The sequence below is a fragment of the Apteryx mantelli genome, chromosome 15 (assembly GCF_036417845.1).
Source record: "Apteryx mantelli isolate bAptMan1 chromosome 15, bAptMan1.hap1, whole genome shotgun sequence".
NCBI classification, from domain to species: Eukaryota; Metazoa; Chordata; class Aves; order Apterygiformes; family Apterygidae; genus Apteryx; species Apteryx mantelli.
The window spans coordinates 16,086,671-16,099,960 of NC_089992.1; the positions used below are offsets into that span (position 1 = coordinate 16,086,671).

General features: G+C 40.2%; 1 long non-coding RNA gene across 1 annotated transcript; it reads right to left on the reverse strand.

The window, feature by feature from the left end:
• Window positions 1-2,423: 2,423 nt before the first annotated feature.
• LOC106496457 (uncharacterized) lies at window positions 2,424-3,851 on the reverse strand. The gene is made up of 3 exons (XR_001294608.1): window positions 3,818-3,851; window positions 2,528-2,614; window positions 2,424-2,436 (listed from the first exon to the last, which is right to left on the reverse strand). It is a non-coding gene; the product is annotated as an uncharacterized lncRNA (long non-coding RNA).
• Window positions 3,852-13,290: the final 9,439 nt, after the last annotated feature.

The following is a 13,290-nucleotide window of genomic DNA, read 5'->3' on the forward strand; positions in this document are numbered from 1 at the left end:
ACTTTGTGTAGAAAGTTATTTTAGGTGATTTCTAGGTTCTTTGCCTTCTGAATTCATGTTTAAAAAAAGGCTATTGAAAGAGCTTTTCTGTACAAACTACGAGGAGTTAAAGGAAGTTCTTTTGTCAGTCACGACTGACTTTGTCATAGCGTCTGAACTTTCAATGCTGCACTGCATCATCAGAAGGAGAGAAATAACAATGAGACATGGATCCACAACATAGTGTTGTCATCTAAAGGGTTTATACTACATCCTTCACATGCATATACTGCATATCTCAGGAGCAAACAGAGTAGTGTAGTAGTCCATTTTAACAACATATGAATGTATAAATGTATGCTAATGGAAAAATATAAACACCTCAGAGAAATTTACTGAAATGAAAAGAACTCCAAAAGGAAGAAGTGAAAACTTCATTCTGTTTGATTTTATAGGGGACAAGATTTCATCCTAGAGGAATAAAATTAGGAGAGAAAAAGGAAGTGTGTCATCAGAAGAAAAAAATAATAGAAGTAGCTGCCTGAAATTCGTAACTCTGCCACTTCCAGTACCAGGGGAAAATACAAGTTTTCTTTTCATGTAGGTCATATATGTTATGTAATAGAGCACAGAGCTTTAACCTATCACGGTGACCTTGATATATCAACTCCATCACAGAAAGTATCCTGTGCAGTGAGACAAATACACCCCCTATGCAGTGTGCAATGCACATAATACACCTGGAACTCCTCCAGGCTCATGTACAGGCACAGTGCCTCCAGCCTGCTTGGGCAGCATCAGGATACCATGTGTGCACGAGGAGACTCGGCAGCACGCGGGCAGGCATTCTGGCATGTGGAAACCTAAGCCAAATTGCCAGTACTCTCTTCTTCCACCTGGACAGAAAATGTTGAATTGAAGAAAGGGAACACATTTGGGGGAAATTTTGTTGTGATAGCCCTAGCTAATAACAGTCTTTCATCATCAGTAGATTCTATTCCCCCACCTACTATATGAGAAAAAAATAAATAAAATCAATAGTTCATTTTTATAAAAGGCCCTTTTTCATGTTATTACAAATTAAAGTGCTAGTTCTACAAACAGTTACTATACATATTTCACGATACCACTGTGACAAATAGGACTATTTATCAAGGCTGAAGGGAGTCTCTGTCAGGCCCAAGACAACATTAAAAATCTCTTTTTCTTGTTATGCCAGACTATTAGGCCTCTTCCTCCAGACTCATTTGTTCTCCTCCTCCACATCTCCCTCTTTCATGATAGTAAAACTAAACACATGCATAAGTGTTTATAAGTTATACAGAGATGTTCTTTTTATGGCTTTTTAGTCTAGCTGCATATGCATCTGGTATCTTACTGGAAAGATTTGTTCAACCAGGTCCCTTCTAGATCTATCAGATGCAGCACATCTCCCTTTCAGTCTCAGGGATTGTAACTGTAACTAAAAGAGTTTGAGCACAAATCATTGGAGCTATTTCAGTGCAAATTGCTTGCCTACTGGTGAACGATACATCTGTTAGGGTGATGTAAACCAGGTCTCACAAGCTGACGTCTGTTTAATTTCTGCTTTTAATCAACAAAAATTAAGAATGTCTGAACTTTTGCATTAAGCAATCATCTGCATAATACAAAGTACAAAACAAAATATAATCAGGTTTCAACTTTAATCTAAAATGAATACAAAACTGTTTGTAGGAAAAAAGCACAGAACAGATTGCTTTACCAGTTATTGCATGAAAGAATGTAAGAGTTTTTCCTCTAGCCAATTGCATTAGTTTTCTTCCATATGATGCACTATATAGCTTGAAATCAAGTAAAAAGCTTAAGAATGATCATGCCTTTGTCTAATCACATAACAAATCACTGGCTGATGATACATTTTTCTAAACCTTCTGAGACAAGTTATTCATGTGCTGATCAAAATAAAGTCCCAGAAATGTGTACTAAGGGCACTCTAATGTCCTATCTGTACTGGAGCAAAATTATTAACATTCAAAACAAACTTTTGGACAGTTCTTAAACTCAGCATGGCCAGCTGTTTTTTTTTTTTTGAGTGCACACCTACCTTTTCCAGCTTACAGTTATAAAATAAACCAACATACAAGCATTTAAAAGAAAAAAGTTTCAATGTGCTTAGACACTCTTGCCAACAACACTTAGCAGTGCAATTCATGACAGATAAAACCCCTAAAATTTATCCAACATTTAAAAACTATAAGATTTTATCGCCAATATGTAAAAATTAATAAATATAGAACCTAAACATTTACAACATGAAGAAGGACATCTGATTATTTAGGAACCTAAGTTCATTATTACGTTTATTTGTATACCAAAGTACAAAAGTTTTGACAAATCCAGTGGATTTATATATATGCGTAAAAACCTCATTTGATCTTCTTGTCATCAAAGAACATATTTCTTTCCCCTCTTCCTCTGGGATAAGTAAAATTGAACTTTCAGTTTGTCGTGTTAAAGCTATTGAGGTAATACATTTTAAAAAGAGATAAATATGAGTTTAACAAACCTTTGTAGACTGCTCTTTAAAATGGACTATTTCCTTACTCAAAGAAGTGTTCTTCTGTTGAGCAATGAATAGTGGAATGGGGACACTCTGTGGGGAAATGAAAGAAATGCAATTTCTTACTCTTTCTGGATTATCATCTTTAATCCTTTCCACTTTCCTGTTTATCATGATTTGATGAAAAGAGAAGCATGCATTTATTTCCTGTATTTACTCTCTCTCAAGAGTTCTCTCAAGAGCTCTTTCTGGTTTTCTGCAAAGGCCACGCTGATCTTTGCAATAATTGGTTATGAATGTGCTCTTGGATCCAGACTCTCTTAATGACTTTGCTGAGAGTTACAAAGTTTGTATCCTGTAAAAACACCAGCAAGCCTTGTCCCAGGCTGTCCTATGCATCAGTGCATTTGTAAGTAATTAAATTGAGGCGATGACTTTGCTGGGATTTTCATTGTAGAATTGCCAAAGTGAAATCTTTGCTATGAAGCTAAAGGAGTAATAGTGATAAGCTAGTAGAGCATCTTGCAGTAAAAGCTCACCAGTCTTAGGACATTTGTCTGGATATTCTGTCATCTCAGGCCTGTGCCTCTGTACTAGCTGAGAGTTGGCTGCAATAAGAGGTCCGGACAGGCATGGTGCTTTCTGACCCTTCTTATCTGTCTGCTTGTACTAGACGGACTCTTGCTGAATATGATTTCTCTTTTCTCTTACACAATGCCACCACCTCTTTATACAAAGTTTTGCAACCCATATTCAGTTGACAGGATTTGCATCTGAAGAAACTTACACACACACAAATACATTTGTTTTGTTATATGGTTCTGCATTTTGTGGTTTTGAAGAGTGCAATTCACAGGCCATCAATTCAGTGGTGCTGTCTCTGGGATGCATCAGGGCCATTGAACATTGCTGACTGAAGTCCTTTTTTTCAAGCACTAGGTGTGCCTGTCCACTAAGAGTTAATGACGTATGGAAACCGCAGCTCAGAGAATCAGGCAGAGTCACTAAGCATAGCAGAGCCTCTCAGCACCTCTCCAGGCTGTTCCTGATTATGTGATACCACTATGTGCAACCTCTGTCCACAGCACAGTTGCTCTAACCCTAGTTACAGGTGGGTAAATAATCTCTTTTTACACTACAGGAGAGACAGTCAGTACCTTACTGCTCTGGTGAAGGAACATGCCAAGGAATAGATTTAACCCATGGATTTGCAATCCAGTATCTTCAGTTAAAACCAACAAGTATTAGTAATGAGACAAAATACTGTTGCTCAGCTCATGGTTATAAAACTCCAACCTTAGATTTAGATGCCAGATGTGTCTGATGTTACTGTTCTGGTTTCTCTTTGGGGGACTTCTGTATTAATCTTGCTTTGTTGCTTAGCCTCTCCTATTTTAGGGATGATGGGGTACATCTGATCTCTGTAGGAAGGATATGGATAGAGAGTTGAGAATGGGGGCAAATTTTAGCAAGAATATGTCTATCAAAAGGAACAACTTTACAGTCACATCAGATAAATTGTATCATTTGCCCTTCCCTCCATCCAGAACAGTAGTTGAGTTTTTCAACTACAATTATGTTTCTAAGAAATTAAGAGCAGGATGCTCAGAAGCCAGCTGTATATTAAAACAGCAACCAGGACCAAAATCTTAGTACAAAAATGCCATTAATGTTACAGATATTATTATTACAGTAGACCTCATGTATCTGCAGTAATTACCAAGCATTTCCACAATTAGCAGGTAAACAAGGAAATGTAGTTAGAAGACAATCAAGGGGACTGGCGCATGACAGTATGTGCTATGCAATTTGTTTTGTCAATTATAGCTTAGTTTTAATTTTTTAAGGATAATGTTTATTGGAATACAGTAGCAAGCACCCTTAAATCTACTTTGAACAAGTAACAATGTCTGAGTAACAGGAGATCTGCCAGGAAGAAGCAGAAACCAACTAGTGTCAGAATTTTGGGGTTTGTGGACTATTAAAGGAAAATGCAGCTAAAGCAACAAGAAAATAATTTTCTAACTGAAAGAAAACATATCACAAACATGCAATTGTTAGAAAATGCATTAAAAAGCCCACTATGAAATCTCAGAATTGTGCCATCCTTTAAGAGGAAATTAGGAATCAAACTTAGTTACCTCATTTGTTTATTATACAGGAAGAGTAGGGAAGAACACAAGAACAAATAACTAAATATACCTAAGCACAGTGTGACCTAGTTACATAGATGCTTCATTCACCCATTACATCTGAGAGCAGCTTCCCTAATCCCCGGGCTAAAATTCATGGGAAATCCAGGATTTAAAAAAATGAATGTAAAACTAATTATTTAAAATATATGCACTATCTGCCTGTAAACACCATGCTGGATTAAATTGCTTGACATGTATTATGCCTAATGGGTACGATTTGAAATCTGAAATCTACAGGATAGAGAATTCAGGGAGCTATACTTCTGTTTCTAGAAGAATCCTGTCATTTAGTTATCTGCAACTGCAGGGTGGGGCTATGAGTTTTGACCTTGGTGGGCTACAAAGAGAAACATCATCAAAAAACCGCAAAACCCTGTTGAACACTACACCAAGTTGTGGAGTGCTCCTATTAAAAGGCTGTTTCCAGTCAACCCAACTACAAATGGCCATCTAATCACTCAGGCTGATGTTTCAGAATCATAGGACATGGTGCAAGCCAGCACACTCTGCTCGGCACTGGGGTGCTTGTCCCATCTGTAGCTGGTCCTCAAAAGCTAAACACTGAGGCAATCTGGGCTCACATGAACCTCTGAACCTTTTGCAATGACAGAAGTGAATTCTTACCCGGCTGACTAATTCTAGGCAGTGCTACAAGGACTTCTAATTTGCAGATCCTCTTCACTGATTTTTATCTTACCATATGTAGATCACAAAACTAGAGATGGAGTATAAAAAAAAGAGGGCACTTTAATATAGTCATTTTTATGTAAAGTGCTGTAAAAGCCAGTATCAGAATTCTGTTCTCTTACGAACTAAAGGTTGTTTTGCTTTTCATTTTGTAGAAGAATTTTCATTGAAATACTTAGAACTCAAGCTTGGAGTTAACTTGTTCTTTGAAGCTGGAAATCTTGATTTCAAGTAATTCATTATGCCTTAACTTTGTGGGTTTTGTGTAAAGCAAAGCCAGATTGTTTTATTTGGTAGAGACTGAGCAAGCTGTTATTGACTCTTAAATATTCAGGATCTATTCCAAAGTGTGATGGTTGCTAACATGAATGATATCATTTTAATGGAAATTAATTGTATTTTTATTTTACAGTCTGTGCTGTAAACTATCTTACTTCCAACATCAATTGCATAACCTAACATAGGGAAGGCTGTGAGCAAGCAGGCTAGTGGGAATGGTTTCAGCTAATATCACTATGAACTGCAAAAAGTGAGGAGCCAGCATACATTAACCTCTGCCACTTTTACCCCAGTGATAGCCTTCAGCAAAACAGAGGAGTTAATTTCCTAGACCAGCAGAGCAAAATCCATATCGTTACAGGCTGTAGTGAGCTGTAGTGAGAGCAACACTTCCACTTTCATGTGGTGCAAGAGCCTGACAGCCTAGCCAGAAATCTACTGCTTTGCTCATGATAATCTTTTTCTCCAAGTATACTGCCATGCAACTAAAAGGAAATTCAAAACCATTCTGTTAACATGACCTCTGGGGAGTTCCCAGTCTATTTATTTCAAAGTAAAGCAGAATCCAGTGTTTTGGGTATTGCTTTCACACTTCACCCACAGCAGTATAATAGGAAACATATTCTCAGTCACCCACAAAAATCACTTTCCTCCTTCAAAATTGCAGAACATCACAGAACCTAAGATCCCCTGGACCTGCCTGGAACCTTGTTCATCTTCCAGTTGGTGCTTGAGCTATCTCTCCAGAGAAATCCTGAGGAAATCAGACAACCTTGCAGCACTGTCTGAAAACCGTCACAAATTGTTCTGGTAGGCCAAACAGGCATTCATGCCGCATCTCACTAAAATGCTAATTTTAGCAGTTCAACCAGGCCATACCAAGACTGAGTGTCCCAAATAACTGCCATTGCCATGACAGTAGGGGCAGAAGAAGTCTCTCAGAAAGCAGCTGGCACCCAAACCTTTGCTAGCCCCAGAATTCTTGCTAGCCAAAACAGATCTTATGGCCTTAGGATGTCTGTGCATGGTATCTTTCAGTGAGGTGCAGCTAGATGCTGAATTATTTGCATTTTCTGTATGTCTTAATGGTGCATTCTGGTGTAAATCACTATAATCTACAAGCAATAATCTAATCCACAACAGTATTTATGGCATTGAAATAAAGCTAAAGAAAAGTTACTCTCAGCTTTCAGGCACAAACAATACAGTATCTCTTTGTCAAACCTGAGCTTTGTTTATCTGACATGCTAGCATGCAGGCATGTGCGGAGAGGAGCATTCAAATCCCATCCTCTTCACCGCTGTGTGTGTTGAGGCGGAGAAGGTGAAGCCAATTCCTAATACATTAATTACAGAAAAAATAGGGCACTGCAACATGGACAGCAACAGCATTATAATCTACAGCTTCCCTCTTACTGGCAGAGAATATATTCAGTGCGCTCTACTGTCCAGCACTGTTCCTAAAACCATGTGCACAGATGAAGGAAGAAGGAGACTGGGCTGCACAGAGCCAACATATATTAGAATTAAAATATGTGCATAGGTTAATCCTACTGATAACAAGTGTTTATGCATACCCAAACAGAAAACCCAATTAGATTTACTTGTAAATTTTTAGAAAAATAACTTATTTAAGGAATAAATGTAAGGAAAATAGATGTAACAAAAAGCCTGGCTTTAGGTTCAAAGGAGATTCCACACCTGCAGTTGCCAGAGCGCCAGATTTGGAGGAGAACCAGGCTTGTTTTAGTCATATACGCTTTCAGTTTAGGTCTTGGGGCATGCAGCACCATTAAGGCATGGTGCTCTGTGTAGTAGAGGCAGCCAGTTCCAGTGACTGTGCTTCTTAACAGAGATGTCTTTTAACTGCTGAGTGAAAGGATAAGGACAGAGAGAGAAAGGGGAGGAGTTCATCCATGAACAACTGCTGCTCACCTGGCATAGCACAAGTGATGTTTCACATACTGCAATCCTGATGTATTGCTATAGTCACAGGTAGAGAGAATCCTTTCCCTCTCTGGTCCCTGCTTTCCTGCCTGTTGGGGGCTGAGCAACCTGCAAAGTATGGCAGAGAGTTGGCCTTTGTATTCTAAAGTCTCAGTCCTTTTCTCAAAAAAAAACAGCTAAGTGAAAATAGTAGCTTCATGTCTCTGATAACCTGAACAAAGAAATAACAACATTGTGATTTCAATTAATGTAGACACTCAATGCAAGTGGCCCACAGAGCTGAATGGGAGAGCTCACCTGTCTGAAGCTCAGATGCTCGGGCTGGTGGCAGACCGCAAGCAGGTGGTACAGCATCAGGTCACAGACCAAGGCTTCACTTTGAAGTTTTTCTTTGCAATGATGACTCCTTGAAAGATGTGGGTTTATTATTTATTTATTGCTAATGAGAATGAAGATTCTGGAGTGTAAAAATGTACCTGTACTAATCAGCAGTAACATAATCAGGAACTGCAGGTGGTTGCCATTCTTCCTTAGAAAAAGAACGACATCTCTGGTGGACTGCATTAGTAGATGTTGCATATCACTGGACGGTTGAAGGCTGATTACTCCCCAGCTGTTTGAGATGCTTTATTATGCTCTTTTTAAAATTTAATACATTTGTTATATTTAACATTTATTCATTTTTATAAATGCACTGTTAAGATTCTTTATTTTTTTCAGCATGGGCTACACTTTCTCAATTACCTCTGAATAATTATATTTCAGTGTGCCTTTATTCACATGTACGGAAGACTAAATTTTGGTTTAGAGTTTGTTTACAAATAGACATTACAGTTAGTGCTGTAATACTCCCAGGGATAACTGTCATATAAGCTACCCCACTATGCAGAACTGTTTTATAAGCAGACTCTGCAGATAAGAACAGCCGTGGTTCATAATGAAGCAGTATGAGGCTTTTTAGATTTCCTTTGTCATCTGAGAGTTTAAAAGGAAAGAAAGACATCATGTTTTTAGTGTAGAATCCAGGGAACCTAATTCATCAGCAGAAGATGCTGCCTGGGTAGGAAGGCTCATTCCCTGGCTACTGGTAGCTCTTAGCAGCTGCCCCATAAGGGAAATACACTTCTTACCCTTGGAGATGTGCTACTCTGTAGGAAACATCTGCTCACTAGCCCTTCCAAGAGGCATCAGTTCCCCAGGGAAATGTTTCTTTGGTTGTTGACACTGCCTTACCAGAGCCCTCTCTGCTGGACCCCTCAGGTTGACACAAATCCCACTTACAGCAGCAATGGTGAGGTGCAGAATTTGCCGTAAAGTCAATATTACGGTGTTTATAAGTAGAATAAATCTTGGAGGCCCTCTTAACCCTGTGGCCACAAGCCTGCACTGACTTAGGCATACACACCTGGCCAAGGAAGTTCCCATCTTTATTTCTTCCTTGGTAGAGAGAGATTTGGAATGTGCCACTGTGGTGGAAAGTATTAGTACAAGACTTTTCTCTACGGCTTTGGGGGCTTCTCCTACCAGCTGGCCACAGTCCACTGATGCTTTCTGAAGTGGTGGCAGAGGAGGTGAAGAAGAAGGTTGGAGAAAGTAACTTTAAAGTCCACAGTGACAGTGGGGTAGTGACTTTGCCAATTCAAGGGCTGGAACAATCTTTCTGCTATGTGGCTGCCTGCCTGGGACCTCCAGCACCAAACAGACAAGCAAGAATCATAAGGGTGACAGGATAATGCTGGAGATGTCCTGATGAATAGGACTAAGAACAGGAAAGAGAAGAGGGGCTCATCTGTTTTAAGCCTGGCCCAGCATCATATCTGTATCTGCAGCTTTAATAAGATCATTAATCTCCATCTTTTTCTCCATATTGTTGACTGGGGAGTTTGTGTTTTGCACTGTGGATGTTAATTAGTGGGTCTATAATGCAGTGTGTGACTAGGTGGGAAATAGTTGTCAATGTTATTTCTGATTAATGTTTTGCATATTCCTGGGAGTTTCTGGGTTCAGAATGCATTTAGAAAGGTAGAATCATCTCATCAAGCACTCAAGAGAGCCAGTTTGGTAGCCATAAAGAGACTAACTGCCCAGGCAACAGCTCAATTACATGGCCTTTCTGCCAAAGGGGTGGTTACAGAGATCAGAAGAAAAGGGCCAAGGGGAAAGTTACTGGACTGGCCCTGGGGAACAACTAAGGAAAAGGGTTATCGGGATACTGGGACTGACCACAGAGTCACCTTGTGCATCTGCAAATGAATCCTCACACTTGAAAAGATATAAACCAGTTTTACCTGAGTGTTGGATGGGGATGGTGAACTTCAGGCACAACCTGCCAAGAAAGATACAGGGTTTCAGAAGGAAGTTGGCAATGGACATAGCAAAACTGCACTTACTCAAAGACTGGTACTGCAAGCCAGGTACTTTCTCCTTGGGAAGGAGGAGAAGTTTGATTACCAGTAAGAAGAGTTACTTGAAATAGGAAGTCCATGTGCACATCTGCTCTGTGCCTTTCTTTTACTAAAGGCCACCCCGACGTAGGCATAAAAGGTGCATCCATGTCCTGATAAGGCCAAATTTGCTTGATGCTATCTCAGTTCCCTCTCAGCTGTAGAAACACCACATAGCCAGATGCTAGAAGGAGTTGGAGAACAGAAATGAATACATATGTGATAACATGTTTGCAGAACTTTGATTACTGGAAAAAAACAACCCCTTTTTCTGTTCAGGTGATACTGCACACATCCATTCACACCCTGGGTGATTCCAAGCAGTAACCGTGCACAGTCACAACCCTCTTTAGGGTCTCAGAGTCCTTCAAAACAAACAGTTACTGTTGAGCCATGCTACAAAGTACTGTATCAGCTCTAGACATACCTACACAATATGTAATATTAACAAAAATATAAGTGAAGCTCCAGTAAGGTGCTTGACAGATATTAGGGATGGAGAGAATGAGGCCACTGATGTAGCTTGAGGAATGATGGAAAACGGTCTGAGGAGACATGGAGTTCCACCTTAGTAGTTTCTTTGGAGGCCTTAATGCAGTCTGCTATCCGTTTTGACAACTCATTTTATTAAACAGGTTCATCAAAAAACTTCTTGTTGGATCTGTCAGCTATCAACATGAACAGCCTTGGGGACTGCCTGTGGGAACAAAGAGAGTGCTGTTCATGTTGTGAGTATGAAGTACAGCCTCGGAACTAGAAATACAAAGTTTCAAAAGAAAATAGGTGCAATAATTCTGGCGAAATTCAGAAACTGTCTAGGGAAGAAAATTAGGAGGAGTGTCTTTGCAGAGACATTCTGTCCCAAGGAAGACAGGGGAAAGAAAGGTGTGTGGCTGGGTGAAAATTAGCCACATGGATGTGTGTGCCTCCCTCTTTCTTAACAGAAGCAATTCCTCCATCAGGAAGAGTACCTGAGAGCGCATGTTGCTTGGAGCAAAAAAGATGGTCCCATAAGAGACTTAAATAACAAATGTTAAACAACAAGTTGTCAGGTCCCACTGAGAACTGACAGCTTCAAAGAAGCTGAAGTGATCCCTTAGGACCTTCATTACCATGGTGCAAGAGAACATAAAGATTCCACTGTTGTACTGAAGAGGGGAATTAGTGCTAATTAAACTTTGATAGCACTGACTAAGTCCAGATTCCTCTCCCTTCAATTGGAGTCTAGCACAAAAGACTGGAAAGAAGAGATTGACCTGTTTAATGTTGGACCAAGAACCAGGTAGAGCTGGTAGGTAGATCTTCGAGGGCTTTCCCAGCTAAAAATAAAGATTTTTTTAAGGAAAGAACACACTAGTGTTTTTTATGGAAAGACACACTAGTGATGAGAACCGGGCAGCACCTAAGTCACAGGATTAGGCACAGTCAGACTGAAATGACATATTATTTCAGAGTTCTTCATAAGCAGGTCTAGGTGAAGAGGCAGGCTCATCAAAGCTCCTCCAAAATGGACAAACTAGAGCCTGAAACTGTAAACGCCCCTGGCTGTTGCTGGGTGACCACAGTAACTAGCTGTATCTGCTCTCATGTTACTTTACCAGCATTCTAGGGAACAAAAGAGCTGGGAGAAGTATATATCCATTTCTCTGCCCATGAGATCAGAATGTCCAACAAGGTCCAACAGGGACCAGAACACTTACTGTTAGTAACCAGTATAGAGACAGTTTTACCCTGGAATGACTGCACTCCTCACAGATGACCTCCAGGATGTTGGCTTGTATTTACGACTCAGTGCTGAGAACTTGAATTAGCTCAGCATATTCAGAGTGTGCTGGAGATGGATGAATGCCATATGAATTTGATGGTGCTCCAGTTCCACAGGTCAACTTCTTCCTCCCAAGAACTGACAGGATTTTGCTACATTTTGCTTACTGACGTTGATAGTGTTGTCTGTCATCATGTGGGGAGGCTATCCTTGCGGATGTTGAAGCAATGCAAAGCATCCACAGTAACAGATCTGCATGGAGGAATGAATTGGAGGACTCCTCTGTAGACGTTAGGTGACCCTGTCCCAGGAAGGACCATCTCATAGCAAGAATATTGCCATTTATAGCCTGAGGAAGTATTTGTTTAGAAATTATATTGTCTGAAGGCAGTGTGTAATCCTCAAACATGTTGTCTGGGATGGTAAACTATCTCATTATGGTGAGAAGACAAAACATCTAGACAAAGATTCAAGCCCTGCAGGTCTGAAAGCCTCCTAGAGTAGGAAGGCCTTCCCTGATTTGTCCAATGGATGGGATGAGATGCAATAAAACTTCTGGAGACTTACCTGAGGACCTAGTTTTTCTAACACAGAAGTATTTGAACAGACTGAAAGAACTGTTCTGTCTGAAAGCCTCTTGGGAGTTGGTTATCCAGGTAAGGGATGAAAAGATACCCTCTTCTGAGATCGGCTTCTCTTTCTGAGAGCATCATGGCAAAAAGCATCAGTGCTACAGAGACAGATCTTGTACTGGCACGGTCCTCACTGTGAAGTGTAGATGTTTTCTGTGTGATGCACAAATGAAAATATGAAAGTCGGTGAGAAAAATACATTAGTTCCCTTATGGCTAAGGTAACATTTTCCAGTATCACCATCCCTCAATATGTAATTAAAGGTTTTTAGGTTTCTTAAAAACAAGATAAAACATCCTCCAGTTTTTGATATTGGAAAGCACATAAAACTCTCCTTGCAGTGTGCAGGAACTGTTCCTGTAACACTCAGGTTCAATGGAGAGGGCACTTCCTGTCTGCAGAAGAGGAAAGATTGACAGATGTTGCAAGAATTGGAAATATGCCCTTCACCCAAAAACTACAGGTTCACTTAGTCTGTGAAAGAGCTGCAGAAAGTAAACAACAGCTTCTGAAGAGGCTGTGAAATCACAGCTATAAATGGGACATAGACTGGAAATGAGGAATCTCACTGCAAAGAAGTGCTTCAACAAAGGCAACGGAGAGGAAAGAAGGGAGCGCCACCGGTACTCCTGTCCCCTGTGCTCCCACTCCTCGTGGCAGGGAGAGCTGGGTCTCAGGATATGCTCCAAGGTAATGTGAACACTGTGCCGATAGTCACCCAAGGACAGAAAGTAGTATTTCTTGCAGATAAGAAAATTCCACACCCTGCTGGGCAGAAAGGACAAAAGAACAGCATAATGGGGAGAGATTACATGCTCTGT